The 16,469-nt window shown below is 34.8% G+C and overlaps 1 non-coding gene across 1 annotated transcript; it reads left to right on the forward strand.

Moving 5' to 3' along the window:
- Window positions 1-3,581: 3,581 nt before the first annotated feature.
- On the forward strand, window positions 3,582-3,690 carry LOC125499245 (small nucleolar RNA R71). Its single transcript, XR_007275960.1, has one exon. It is a non-coding gene; the product is annotated as a small nucleolar RNA R71 (small nucleolar RNA).
- The last annotated feature ends 12,779 nt before the right edge of the window (window positions 3,691-16,469 follow it).

Below are 16,469 nucleotides of genomic sequence, written 5' to 3' on the forward strand. Positions count from 1 at the left end.
ATGAGAGTTTGTTCCTTTGTGAGGAACAAACTAAATGGCACTATGCGAATATGTTAAAGGAACTTAGCATGTAAAAGGAACTAGACTTAGGCTTGAAGCAGTATAACGGTTTGATTATTAAGTTGAGTAAGTCATGCCTAAATAATAGGAAACCGTTTTTAACTAAAAAAATCAGTTTTAATAGAAAATCTTTTTATAAAAGATTTTGTTTTTCGGAAAAGGAAAAGAAAATAATTATCCGGTTTTTAAGAGGATTTGATTTAAAAGATAATATTTTCTTAAAAATTAAAATTCAGTTTTAAATCTGTTTTAAAGTTAACTGATTTTCGGATAAAGCTCAAGAAACTCCTAATCTTTAGGAGCAGTGGCTAAAACATGTCCACGTCCAAAAAGAGATCATGGGATCATGGGATATGTTAAGGAACGTGTTCATTAAGGGGAGGAACATCATGGGATAGTGGATTTAACATGAACTCGATTTTAATTCCCACGTTCTATATGTTTGTCACTATAAATATTGAAGTCTAAATAAGTTCCAAAGTGTGTCTGACTAAGTAATTAAGTGAGTTTAACTAATTAAGTGTCAGTGCCTTCATTCTCTCATAATAGCATTTGTTCTTTGCTTCTTACTCTAATTCCACTAAGCTTATTTCGATCAATTGTATTTTGGTTTTTGGGGTAAGGGGACTTTGAGTGAAGTTCTGTAAGAGAGAAGCTTTGAGTAAAGCTAGTAAGAGTGAGAATACTTCGAGTGAAGTTGAGAGGAACTACTGTTAAGGGAACAGTGGCTCAGGAACTTGAGTTTAGGAACTCAAGGTGTGGCTCGAGAATAGAATTAGGTTGTAACAAAGTTGTTTGGCCTAATTAGTGAAAGAGTTGAGTTTAAAATCCCTAGTGGTCGAGGTTGTTTCTTCTTGTTGGGCCCGAGAAGTTTTTCCTCGTAAAAATCCCTTGTGTTCCTCTAGCTTGTTTATTTGTTTAAGTTTAAATTTTCGCAAAAAGTTACGTTTATTTCTACACATACAATTCACCCCCCTCTTGTAGTGTTCCTAGGGAAATAACACAACACATGTCTAAAGTCACCAGAAATCAACGAGTATATTGCCAAAATCAAAATAAATCAGTATGCTACAAGGAACTAACACATAAGAATAGATTGGATATGGATGTAAATCCATAGGCAACAATGAAACCTCTAGTATAACTAGTTCAAGTATGCAGTCCATGTATGTGTATTATCATCAAAATTCATTAAAGATTAAGGCAATCAGAGATCAAATCACAACATCACAATCACAAATGCTAACCTATCCAATGTACTGAGTTGAATATTTTTTTCAAAGCACAATATAGGGCACAACAAAGCAATGAATTCACTCTATATTCAACTCGTATTTTTGGTATTTTTTCAGCAATTTTTCATTATTGTTTTGTGAATTCTCATTTTTTTTGAAAGCAATAAGTTAACTAAACTAATCTAAAAAGTAGTAAAAAGTAAAACAAAAGCAATACTTACATAAATCCTCCTCCAAGCTGAATTTGACCATGGCCTCATTGCAACAAGGGGAAGGAATGGGACATGGATATCAGTTGTCCACCAACCTGCATCTAGCAGTTTTGCCACTTCTAGTTGTATCACCCCTTGCGACCCGCCTTGGAATGTAATGCTAGGGTGGTGGCCCTCATCTAGATGACTTTGGTGCTCATTAAAGTCAGGGCTAAATCCTGTCAGGTCATTAGTGTTATATCCAATTTCCTTTTTGTGAGTCTTCAAGATCGTTCAAAAATGTTCTTCACCTGCAATAGTCTCTAAGACAAGCACATCATCTGAAGTATCACGGGAGGGGGAATGAGGCATGCAGTCATGGATCAGTTCATCTATAACGTTAACACCATAGAATGATTCCTCTATCATTTGGGCTCTTAGGGGCATTGGTTAGGATAAAAATAACCTTACCATCCCCCACAATTAATGTTAGTTTCCCACTTTTAACATCTATAACCGCTCCAGTAGTGTGGAGGAAAGGTATTCCGAGGACAGTGGATGTTTGGGTATCTTCTACCATGTCTAACATAACAAAGTCCACAGGGATAAAGAATTTACCTATTCTAACAGGAACATCCTCTAATATACCTAGGGGTTATTCGACAGGACGGTCATCCATTTGCAGAATACTGGTAGTATATTTTAAGTCACCTATGTTCAGTTGCTTACAGATAGATTGAGGCATGACACTCACACTGATACCCAAATCACATATAGCTTTGTCAATAAATATGGTGCCAATGTGGCAGGGGATGGAAAAACTCCCTAGATCTTTCAATTTAGGTTTAGACTGGTTTTGTAAAAGGGCGCTGCATTCAGCAATAAAAGATGCAGTTTTCACCTCATTGAGAGTCTTCTTCCGCATCAAAAGTTCTTTTAAAAATTTAGAATAAGCAGACACTTGTTTTAATAATTTAGTAAAAGGAATTGTTACCTGCAGATTCTTTACCACCTCCAAAAACCTACCATACTGGTAGTCAAGCTTCTTCTTGAGCTTCCGATTTGGGAATGATAGTTTGATCACCGGAGTCACAATTTTCTTCTTAGTCACATCTATGGTATTGTCTATGGCTCCTTGCTTTTTCCTGAGGTTCAACATCCTCAGGCACTTCCCGTGGTTTCTGAGCAACTGATAATTCCACCTCTAGCATTGTCGGGGCCTCGTACTGCACTCCACTTCGAAGGGTAATAGCATTGGCCTACTAGCAGAAGAACTAGACAGCTGAGCTATTTGTGGCTCCAACATCTTATTATGTGTCCCTTGTAGCTTGTTTTGAGCATGCAGGTTCTCAAATTGAAACCTATTATATGCTTGAAAGGAAAGGATATCATTATGCATCTGCCACATGAGATTTTTGAGTTTAACAATATATGGGTCTGAAGGAGGTGTGCTATGATGTTGTTGATATTGATTTCTCTGAAATCATGGAGGAGCTTGTGGTTGTGACTGATACTGCGGAAACTAGGGTTATGGTAGGACTGTTGTTACTACTGAGGTTGTGGATAATGTTGTTGCGGATTCAACACATTATGGCTTCTATATGAGAGATTTGGATGATCTTGCATCCCAAGATTGTATGTATTAGAGTAGGGGTCGAACTGGGGCTTGTGTTATGAATGTAATGCATGCACTGTCTCACTAGAAGGTGAGAGAGCGGGGCACTCTTAAGAGTTGTGTCCAGCTATCCTATAAGCGTCACATATGAGAGCATTGTAACTAGAAACACTAGCCATTGCGTTAACGCTCATGCGAGGTGAGGAATTTTTAACTAGCTTCAAAGAATAGATCTTCTGGTTTAGAGCAACTAGTTGCCCGGACAGTAAAGAAATGGCCTCAATATGATGTTTAAATTTCCTCCCTTTTTTTATAGAAGAATGAAGAGTAGACGCTTGATTAGAAGCAAGTTTCTCCAGAAGTTCATACCCTTCATCTATGACCTTATCCATGAAGAACCCACCGGAAGCTCCATTAATTACTTGTCTCGTATCTGCATCAACTCTAGTGTAGAAAATTTGACACAAATACCACATGTCAAAACCATGATGCAGGACAAAGGCGTTGCAGATCCTTGAATCTTTCCCAAGCTTCATACAATGACTCACCAGGATATTAGGTGAAAGTCACTATCTCATGACGCATGTCTGTAGTCTTTTGATATGGGTACCATTTAAGGAGGAATATTTTTGATAACTCTTCCAAGTGGTGATGGAGGCAGACAACTTGCAACACCAAAATAGAGCTTTCTCTCGCAGAGAAAAGCCAAATAGAATCATTTTCATCTCCTCAGCACAAAAACCAGCTTGTTTCTGAGTAGCACAACATTGTGAAAATCGTTGCAGGTGCTGGTTTGGGTCTTCAGAAGGTAACCTAACAAATTGATTATTTTGAACCATGTTCAGCACATGAGATTTGATTTCAAATTTTTCAATAACGATAGTAGGCAACCGTACCCTAGTGGGCACATTATCAGGATATTGTTGTGCATAATCTCTGAAGGTTGGTTTAACCTCGTCACCCATTTAAGGTGTCTTTTGGGAAGGTGTCCCTGCAGATAACTTTGCATGCTTAGTTTTTTTTTTTGAGTTTACATGCAGTTATTTTAATCTCCTGATCAAATGGAATGAGATTTGGGGATTTGAATTTCATGTTCATGCACAAAAAACACTAAAGCAAACGTGAGATGCTCCGAAGAACAAATGTTCTTCAGAGTAAACCGTCTGCCCGATAATGACACCAAAATTTGACAAGCTAAAGTCGTATCAGTTAATGAAAATAACTTAAAGTCCACTACCTAGTAGCCAGGCAAGTCATAATCGTATCCACAAGGAGAAAGTTATACTATTGTATCTAAACTCTAATATTATACTAACTACATCAGATAAAAATGGTTGATTTACTGAACTAAGCAAATAACAGAATTAAATACGAGGGAATGAATTAATTAATAAAGAACTAGGATTATGGATCACTACGCATACAATTTAGGAAATCAGTGACAAATGACAACTACCTGACAAGTCAATTTATGTAGGGCACATGTAATTTCTCTCGAACATTAACTCCCTCAAAGATCACCTAGCCACTCTCGCATGGTCAAGGATCACTCTGCCTAGTGATTAAGATTTTATACTAAATCTCTCCTCTCGAAACATATTCAGTATTGCGATAGTAGAAATACAAATCAAGCCTAATTCAAAAATCTAGCATGAACGATTCAACCACAGGAAACAATTGAAATATAAAGTAATTAGACTAATCTATCAATCATACACAAATCCCCATAATTCTACAAATAAAACTACTAACTCATGTTTATGAAGACAACAATAAAATCAATATGATAATTCATACTTCGAATAGTTGCAAATAACTAAGAGATGAATCTAATCAATAATAGAGAAAGGAATAAAGAAGATTACCAAACTGAAGAACTATATTGAAATTGCGAATAATCTAAAGATTTGTTCTTGAATCCAAAGCGAAAAGCAATGAACTATGGTTCTTGAATTACTCTCTTGAGAAAACTATGAAAAACAAGGGCTAAACAAAACTTGAATCAAAGATGTCTTAGTAATGTTCTAATTTTCGTATTTATACAAAACCTAAAACATAAAGGAAAAGTAACACGAAGATAGCCCGAAAATCATTAAAATATGCGTGTCGGGTCAACTCACCCGATCTCATCGGGTGAAAAGCTCTTTATATCGGAAATATGACGGATCGCGCTCCCAATTGGACAAGCTCGCCCGATCCCATTGGGCGGGAGTATTTTACTCTTGTTTTCAACTCTCGAACGCAACCAGATGAATATGTTCTCGGGTCCAATCAAGCTAAACTGCCCGATCCTATCGGGCGGGAAAACTGCGATTTTGAGTCAACTTGCGAAAGCTATTTCTCTCAAATCAGAAGTCATTTTGAGCCGTGTGACCTATCATTACAAAGCCCTTAAGTTAAGTTTCCAACCTAACTAGAATTTCTTGATTATCAAATTTCTATGAAAAGTTATTATCAACATTATGAACAAGTGTCAGTTTTGGCACTTCTTTTACTTACTATTTGCTTCATTCTAACTCGAAATTATCCCCTTCAGATGCATTGTGATCCTAGTGCAAGCTATTTTCATCCTCAATGAGTAATAGTCTTGATCTTAGATAACCATAATCAATTTGCATCAAAATAACCTGAGAATCATCGAAACACGCAAACGGGGAGTAGTAGAGCAAAACTTGAGTAAATCATGCAAATATGCACCTAAATGCTCTAGTATAAACTTGAATACAACCTAAATGCACCTAAAACTATATATAAAACCATAACATCAAATATCATGACCTTCAACTGATTAGGATTGGCCGCTTGATGCTTAACTGTATGACAGAGTTGTTGAAACCATTATAAATGATTTGCAGGGTCTTCAAATGGATGCCCTCCAATCCAGTTCTGCTGGATCATATTAATGAGGGCTGGCTTGGTCTCAAAGTTTTCCGCTTGTATGTCAGACACTAGAGGGCTTGTGAGAACATTTCCATGGGAAGGTTCCCATAAGACTTCAATGACTTAGGAATCATGATTGATTATGATGGTTCTTCCATGGATTTTCCCTGATTAGCAGACTGCTTCTTATTCTTTTGTTTTTTGAGTTGGCGGATGGTTTTCTCAAGATCAAGATCATTGGAACTAGGGTACCTGTTCTTTTAGACCTGGGCATAAAAGAAACAAAGAAAATTATACAGTGAGATTGCCTCAAATGGAACTTGAAGTTCCAATGAGATAATAGAAATAGTTCAAATAATCAATCAAAAAGTTACAAAAACTAGTCGTCTCCCCGACAACGACGTCAAAACTTGATGGGTTTTAAAATATATACCGCAAGTGCACAATGTTTGTTGTTACAGAAACTGGCAAATACGGGTCGATCCATAGGGAGATTAGTTCTATAGATTTATACTCAACTATTTAACTACTTCAAGAGATTGATTGAATGATTAATAATTAAACTAGAATGAACTAGAACACAAAAGGATGGAAGTTTATGAAATATTTAAAAACCTAAGGTAATGGATCGGTCCACCATGCTTATACCAATTTAATTACTATAATATAATTTAACAATACTTGGATTGAGGTTCGAATAATTAGTGTATTTTGTTAATCCTATGGTCGAGTCTTAACACTCTTAGATCAACATATGCTAGTACAGTCGCTCAACATAATCAGACCTACCAATTGCAACAAGGCTCGAATGAGTACAATCTTTCGATTCTAACTCCTATTAGCTAAACATAACCAATGATATTGTGCAATTGGTTGAATTAAACAAGCATAACAATTCAATAGAAATTACTCTAATTCAATCCAAATATCGAAGAACTTTAAACCACAATCAAATAGGTATAAACATGGCTTCCCTCACTAAGCCCTAGAAAAAGACTAGTCACTCATGATAATATTAACCACAATAAACATAATGCAAATAGAAGAATTCATCAAAGTAAATAAAGTAAAGAAAAATACCGAATGATTGAAGAGCAATGGAAACGAAATCAACGATCTTTATAATATTCAAAGCCAAGAGTTAATACAAAAGTAGAGAAAGAAAACTAAGTGTTTAAACCTAAAAACGAAAAATAAAAGATGAACTCATCGAAAATACTAAAAACTTAATTATAGTTTTTACGAAACCGGCTAAAAAAGGCAAAAATTAATGATCCCGAAAAATCGTCGGATCGGGCGACAGTGTCTTGATTTTACGAGCTTAGGAGAACTTTTTACCGGTTGGGGTGTAAGCATTTTTAGCCCCTTCCTTGCCCGGTTGGCTGGGCGACACATGGCTTGGAGTGCTGAACTTTTTGGCTCGCCTGGTCCGACCAAACCGCCCGATCAACCAGGCGAGAGTGATTTCTCGGCTTTGTCCATGCAATCTTCGTCCGAATCACTTGTACAATCTATTGGATCTTCTATGGGCCATATGTGACCTTTGGACTTCCGTTCCGCAACTCAAATAAAGGCTCTAGACGCCTAATCTGCACAAAAACATCTAACCCACGGAAACAAGTCCAAACATTTCAAATCACACAAAATTGAGCTCAAAAGAGCTCAAAACCAACTCTCAAAGCTAAGGGAATTGGGCTTAATAATTTATATAAAATAGAAAATTCAGCCCGAAGCATTGTGATCTGTCTTATGGGCAAATAACATGACATCAAACACGGTGACCAGACAAACGCCCTTCCCATTGGTCTATGGTTGCGAAGCAGTCCTACCAGCTGAGGTAAGTATCCCAACTTTGAGGTATAACTTGATGACGGAACAGCCCAATCACGACTGATCAACGGCCTAGATACCATAGAAAAATTACAAGAGGCAGCGCTAGTACGTATAGCAGCACAACATCAAATCGTTGTAATGAGTTTTAATAAAAACGTGTAGGCTAAGTCATTCATTGAAGGCGACTAGGTACTAAGGAAGGTCTTCTAAAACACACAGGAGCCAAAGGCAAGTAAGCTAGGTCCAATGTGGGGAGGTCCCTATCAGATCAGCAAGGTCGTTAGCAATGGCGCATACCAGTGATCCGAGACGACGGAACTATGATCCCACGCAGTCGGAACGTTTTTCACCTCTAAAGATATCATTTCTAGCTAAGTATTAAGTGACATTTTTCTCTTTTTATGTATTCAGTAAGTGATCAAGATGTCGTCGCTGAGATGTCAACGATGGAACATTATTGTGTGTTTCTTTTACAGGGTTTTCATGCTTTTCAAAATTCGCAACGTCCACACGTAGCAACCAACGATTATTTTTGCATAATAAGTCAACTAGATTGACAAAATGTTGAATACAACATCAATAACATCAAGTTACTTCGACATTGCACACTGATGTAAATGTCATAAGATCTCAACGTCATTCACAAGAACACAACAGCGTCATAAGCGCATCCAACCTGTTAAAGTCAAGTAAGTAAATATGTTTTACAAATTTTTGATTTTAGTTCTAATGATACCTAAGTCATACGACAGAGAAAGGTTTACAAAACACCTGATCATTGTATTTTGACGCCAGAAAAAATGGCACGACATAAGTTCCAAAAGGTCATTTGCATAAAGTAAATTTAAAAAGTCATACTATTCGCACGAATGGCCAAAATTAAACATAAGATGTGCCTACTCCCATGAGTGACCTAAATTTAAAACTACATATGTTTGGTTACTCTAGTGAGTAACCCAGAAGATCCATTGTTTCTAAGCAAAAGAAAGTGTAGAATGAAAGGTCTAAATGACTAAACGCCTGAACATCGGTTGTCTTCTCGTCAGTGGATTTCTTACACTTGTACCTCATGCATAATTCTCTTCTCTGAATCGTCGCTCTGCGGAATGTCAGACGTATCAATGCTGCGCTGGTAGCGAAGACATCATCCTCTTGCTGACTGATGCTTAGAGAAGACTCGCCAATCGCTTTGAGTAAGTCGCCTTGTCCCATCAAGTCTTTCATCGAGCCTACCCATTTGAGGTACAGGTCAATCTCCTTCTGAAGTTCCCACGATGTTGTATGTGTGATACCCCAACAATTCTCTATTTTCAAAAATACCTTTTTTATATAAAACTTAGAGAATTATCAAATATTATCGTCGGTGTGATAATGTATCGGCTTATTCAGAAATTTGCAACGAAAATAATAATGAATAACTTTATAAATAAAACTTAGTCAACAAAAAAGTCAACTCCAAAAGCCAAACCAACATAAAGTCAAAAGTCAACCTCCAAAGTCAAAGTCAACTAGAAAAGTATAGAGTCAACTATAAAATAATAAAAGTCAACCCAAGCTCTCCACATTTCCGAACCCATAAGGCATCATGTTCAAACCTGTAAACGACGATGTTCTATTGATCCCGAGAGACTACTCACCAAAAGAGTCATCACAGGATCAATAAGGTATAGCCATGATAAACACATACACACAGAGCACATAATCAACAAAGTTGATTACTACATAGTAAATAAATAAATAAAACCGAACATAATACCAATAAATATTCAATAGGGATAAATAATAATATAATATCGCAGACTACTTTTACTGAACTAAACTCCACAACTAAAAAATTAATTAATTTAGATGGAATAGTCAATGGAACGAGTTGTCTAAACCAAAACCAATCTTCAATATAGAAGACGAAGTACAGGCGCAACTTTGTACTCCCCTGACCTACGATATCGAGGAACATTTAAAATAAAAATAGGACAAGGTGATCAATCCAGTCCCAAGAAAAGTCATGTGCTACCAACATGTACTCCAACTCATACTTGTCCAACACTTCAGACGTGTACAAGTCTAAAACTAATGCTATTCACGTTTTACTATACATGATTAATAATTTATTTACTTGGTATGACTCACAAGTAGGACAAATAATATAATCATCAACGATACATAAACTTTCATTTTTATCTTAGGATTGGATAAGGTGATCAATAACTTAATAACCCAAGATTAATTCTAATATTAAATCCATAACCTTCCTTTATTCGTTGAACCAAGTTAACAACCAACCAACCTTTCATAGGTGAATAACCAACTTACCAAATAAGGCTCTCGATCCTCATAAAGAAATTAAATAAGTCAAAGGGAACAACATGATTCAATCATGATTCAATACCAACATAAATATTAATTCCTCATGTGAATTAATAAAATAAAGTTCCCAATCCTATATTCTTACATCAATTATCCATACAAACATAATATAATCATCAAAATCAACATGTTTCAAACAACGGTATAAAACATGCAAATTCACTTGAATATAAACCACATATAAACTATAAATAGTTCCTATACATGATACTACATAATCAAAATTCGAGGCTACTTTAACAGCCTTAAAAGTCGCCTAAAAATAATTCTCCCGCCTACCAATAACCAACATAACGACAAATCAATACTCTATAAATTTCAAGCAATATTAAAATACTTTAAACCCTCCTTAAAAGTATTTAAAAACCTTTCCCATCATTAAAACTTCAATTATTAGTACTCCCTAGTATAGTACTACTATACTAGTCATTAAAACCCTTAAAAACTCATACTTTGATCATAAAAACTCCATCATAAGCATACTAATAAATTTCCAGAAACTTGTAATGTATCTAAAACCCTTTAAAATATACCTAAACATAATCAAAATCATAAGAGTAATCAATTTCATAAACTATATAATATACTACTATGAGTTTCCAACTCATAAAATCCTAAAAATTCATATTTTGATACTCAAAATCTTAATTAAAACATAATAAATAAATCTAAAATTTAATTACTTCATTATATAAATTACATAATCTAAATTTTTATTTAAATCATCAAACTATAAATTTAATCATAAACACATTAAAACAATCCTTAAAAATATAAACTTTATATCATTAAATAAAACTAAAGGAGGAAGAAAATGACCAAAGAGAGAGGAAGGAGAAAAAAAATGGCAGCCAAGGAGAGGGAAACACCGCCGCTGGGTTACTAGGTGCAGCGGCGGCAGCATCGGAACGAAAGAGAAAGAAATAAAACGGTGGGGAGGATAGAGAGAATAGAAAATTTAGGGTGTTTGATTAAGTGGAAAAATTTATGAGATGGGGAAGTATTTATTCAAGAGAGGTGGTGCTGGAAGTTCTGGATCTGACGGTGGTCCATGTTATTTGGCCGAAAATTGTAGGCTTGGGATTAGGACCACCACTTGTGGTGGCTTGAAGAAGGCGAAAGAAGGGTTCACGAAGGGTGGATCAGAAGCTTGCAGGTCGGGTGGTGGCCCAGGTCGGTTGATTGGCGGTGGTGTTGAGAGTGGACATGGTGGTCTCGCCGAAACTAAGGATGGTGGTAATTATAGCTTCATTGGTAACAGTCAAGTTGGCTTCACTGGAAAATCAGAAGGAGGAAGAGCGACATTCACGAAGGGGGGGGGGGGGGTCGTGTGCAACTGGCTCCAGTGGTGTTACGGTAGTTTTCAAGACAAAGGAGGCGGGACAAGTGGGAAGATACGCAGAGAGTTCAAGAATCTTCATGAAACAATGGCTGAGTGTTGCGTGGTTGGGTTGCCTTAAAGAAAAAGCAACTGAAAGAGCTAGATATTATTAAGGGTATTATTGTAAATGGCTTTAAAATGGGTAAAGAAAAGGAGGTAAGACACGTGCCTTCTTGTGTCTCTCAAAGATAGAGCAAAAAACCTACTTCATCTTTAACTAATGAGGCAAAAACCAAGGTTGGGCCCCACCATTTAATTCCTACCTCTTTTTCATCTTATGAGTCCAGCTTTATGAATGGATTTTTTAATGTGAAGCCCACTTCCCTAGCATTCATTGTAAACCCCATTAATAAAACTAGGGGTGCTCGTGAAAAACTAAAACCGAAAACCATACCAAAATATCGGAGAACCGGTCTAAATGGGTGGTTAGCGTAAAGATAAAAAAGTTTCAACGGTACGATTATGATTTTTGAGTGAACGGTCAACCCAAATACTAAAATATTTTTTTTTCTCTATTTAAATGTTGTGAAACATTTTCAAAAAATCACATTTTCTAATATTTGTTGCTAAGTTACAACAATTAGAGTAAGTAGGTAATTACTTGGAAGCTCTAATACTAATACTATAATCAGAAAATGAAGTGAATTATTAGTGTCAGTTAAATTTTCTAATGGATTTATTATCCACTTTAGAATACATTTTATATTATAGTATATATAATATTAAAATATATCCACAAAAAAATTGAAAATGTATAGTACATTAAGTAAAACATAATAGTATAAATTAAATAAGCCTTATGGTGACCGAAAAATTGTATCGAAAAAACGGTTAACCGCTTAAGCAGTAATCGGTCTAAACGGTTACAGTTACGGTTCGCAAAAAGAGCGAATCGAAACTTTCGATTACCGAAAGAAATGTTATTTCGGGACGTTTAACCACCCATGAACACCCCTAAATGAAACCCACCCTATTTTTATTCCATGTACCGATGTTTTATAACAAAACCCTCTTCATTTCTTTAACCGAAATAGATGCGGCCCACTTGTCATTAAACCCAAACACCTTACCCAACTCTCTAACTCCAATTTCCTTACCTAACAGTCCACCACTCAGCCCACACTTTGTCCCACGCCAAAGTTTTCCAATCCCACCACTCTGTTCAAATTGAACTACCCTACCATCTCCCTCACCAACGAGGAGCTTACGCGCCAATGGAAGCCATGCATCAATGTACAAAAGGCCAAGGTCAATCACTATGGAGGTCGAGAATTTAGTGTTGATTACTATCCACCTTGAGTACAAGGTGGAAATTTGGTCGGCCAGTAATGCTATGAATCTATATCAGGGGGAAAGGTAGTTTAGATATTTTCTTCATTAGTTAGCTTAGGGAATAAGCTAGGTACTTGTGCTTAGAAAATTACTCTATATATAGGGATAATTAGAGGAGAGAAAAATCATGTTAAAAATTGTTAAGAAAATTGGGTGAACTTTTAAGAGTTTGATTGGGAGAGAATCAAGCCTCTCGAAAGCTTGAATATTTTTACATTTTGTTATATTTTCAGTTATTAATCAATCAAAGTTCGTATTCTTTCCTTAATATCTCTATTTTAGTATTATAATCTGTCTAAGCTATGTTAATTCATAGCTGTTTCATTTCTTCCTTCCTTCCCAAGCAACGCTTTCTTCTTCAACAAGTAATCTCCCCTCCTCAACCGGACCACCGCCGACTGCCGCCACCTGCAGCCACGTCACCATCGTCGGTGCACCCTTGTTCTTCCTTTCTTTGTTTTGGTTTGATTACCTTTCTTCATCCTCAAGTTTTATTTGAAGATTGTGTTTTTAAGATTTGGTTTTAGTTTGATTATGTTTAGAAACTTTAGTTTGATGATTTGATTATGAATCTAAGATTATATAATTTATGTATTGAAGAAATAAAAATTCAGATTTATTTATTGTGTTTAGATTGGATTTTTAGTTATCAAAGCATGGATTTTTAGGGTGTTAAAGATTGGAAAATCATAGTAGTATGTTATAAACTATGGAATTGATTATTCTTATAAGTTTAAGTATGTTTAAGCATTTTGAAAGGGATTTTTAATAGATTATATGTTGCTGGAATTTTAAAAAGGATATTATTGATGGAGTTTTAAAGATTTTAATAACTAGTATAGTTGTACTATGTTAGAAAGTGTTAGTAATTGAAGTTTTAATGATGGAAACAACTTTTAAATATTTTTCAAGGAGGTTTAAATTAATTTAAAGTTGTTGGAAATTATCTGAGTATTGATTATGAATTTATATTTATTGTTTTAGGCGGAGAATTCTCTCTAGGCGGCTTTTAAGACTGTTAAAGTGATCTATCAGTTTGTTTGCACAAGGTACGTACATACCTATGTGTTGATTGATGTAGTATCATGATTTTCAGAAGGAAAGTTATGTAGTGTAACACCTCGATAATTCTCTCTTTTCACAAATACCTTTATAATATAAAAGTAGAGAATTACCCAAGTATTATCGCCCGTGTGATAACGTATCGGCTTATTCAAAATTTTGCGGCGGAAACATAGAACTAAACTTTAACCTTTTATTATAAATAAATAAATAAACAAGCTAAGTATTTAGAAATCAACATCTAAATAAGTCTTATTCAAACAAACTTAATTAATTATATTCCTACTAATGCAGAAAAATAAATTATATTAGTTAAACATTCTCTCCATTCCAAATTCCCAATGATGCACATCTGTGAACCTGTAATGGCAATGCTTTAATGAATTCGCTCACCAAAATGGATTATCACAGGATCAATAAGGCAAAGCCATGATCACAAACACAAACAAAGCACGTAATCAGCAAAGCTGAGTACTACATACTAAAACATAAGCATTCCTAACATGATACTACATAAATAACATGCAGGGATAAATAATAATAGTATCATATAATATTCTGCAGGCAACTTTACTGAACTAAACTCTAAACATCTTTTTATTACTTAAATGAAATAGTTACTTGGGCCCGAGCTGTCTTATCTACTAATGCCTTCACTAAGAAGACGAAATACGGAGGTCACCCCGTATTCTAGAATGACCTACGATATCGAGGAACCTTTTTACTAAAATAGGAATGGTGATCAATCCACCCCCAGGAAAGCCATGGCAGGCTCACCATGAACCCCAACTCCTAATGTCCAACTCTAGACGTGCACCATTTTAAAGTCTATAACTATCCTTTTTACACTTTACGTTATATACATGTTATTACTTGTTATGACACACATACAAGCAATCACAGAAATACAAATCAATCATTCACAACTGAACTTCTTTTATCTTAGAATTAAATAAGTGATCACAACTTACAATCCAAGACTCCTTTCTTTTAATCTCAATCTTTCTTATTTTGTTGAACCTAGCAAACAATAATCTTACCTTTTAAAAGGCATAACTTATCAAGTTACCAAATAAGGCCCACAGTCCTCAAAAGATAGTGAAAATAATACTTGTAAGAGAACATATGAATAACATGATTCAATCTCTTTAACATATATTAATTCCTCATGTGAATTAATAAATAAAATTCTCTTCTACATGCTTGCATCAATTATTCCATACAAATATGAAAATCTTTACTCATAATAAATCTCAAAATCACATGCTTGCACACAAGCATAAAACATGTAAAAAAACAATCATACTAGAAATCACATATGAACTTAATAAGTTCCTATACATGATACTAAAATTCTTTCTCCTAAATCATGATATTAATCACATAGCACACATGTATGTATGTACCTTGTGTAAACTAGTCGGCATACCACTTTTAATTCTTTAAAAGTCTCCTACAGAGTAAGAGAACATATGAATAACATGATTCAATCTCTTTAACATATATTAATTCCTCATGTGAATTAATAAATAAAATTCTCTTCTACATGCTTGCATCAATTATTCCATACAAATATGAAAATCTTTACTCATAATAAATCTCAAAATCACATGCTTGCACACAGGCATAAAACATGTAAAAATCAATCATACTAGAAATCACATATGAACTTAATAAGTTCCTATACATGATACTAAAATTCTTTCTCCTTAAATCATGATACTAATCACATAGCACACATGTATGTATGTACCTTGTGTAAACTAGTCGGCATACCACTTTTAATTCTTTAAAAGTCTCCTACAGAGTATTCTCCGCCTAGAAATCAATATAAACTAAAATCAATACTCTTAAATAAAAATACAGCAACTCCAAAATATTTAAAATCCCCTTTAAACATATTCAAGAGTTGATTTTACTATCAAAACTTCAATTACTTTTAATTCCTAGCATAGTACTACCATACTAGCTAGTAATCAAAACTCTTAAAATTCCATAAATAAAATCCTTTCTGAAATTCCAGCAACTTTAAAAAATTATAAAACCTTCTTTAAACATATGTAGACATGATAAAAATTATAATCCAAACCAATCTCGTAGTATATAATATGCTACTATGGTTTTCTAGTACTTAAAACCCTAAAAATCCATGCTTTAATGATTAAAACTTCATTCTAACAATAATAAACAAATTTGAATTTTTATTCTTATAATATATAATATATATGAGTCAATATTATTTACTAAGATAGTAAATTAAAACCAATAATCATGATTAACATTAAAAGAAATCATAAAAACATAATCTTTAATGGAATCTTGAGGAAGAAGAAAAAGAAATCAACCAACAAGAAAGAACCAAAGAGAGGCGCCGAAACAGAAGGCCACGACAGTAGTAACAGCAGCGCACCTTGATGATTTTTGAAGACTTTGTGACGTTTCTTGTGGAAGAAGAAACGTTACTTGAAGAAGAAGAAAATTGGAAGAAGGAGCAAATAAAAAAAACGTGAGAA

The sequence above is a fragment of the Beta vulgaris genome, chromosome 6 (assembly GCF_026745355.1).
Source record: "Beta vulgaris subsp. vulgaris cultivar EL10 chromosome 6, EL10.2, whole genome shotgun sequence".
In the NCBI taxonomy this organism is placed as follows: Eukaryota; Viridiplantae; Streptophyta; class Magnoliopsida; order Caryophyllales; family Amaranthaceae; genus Beta; species Beta vulgaris.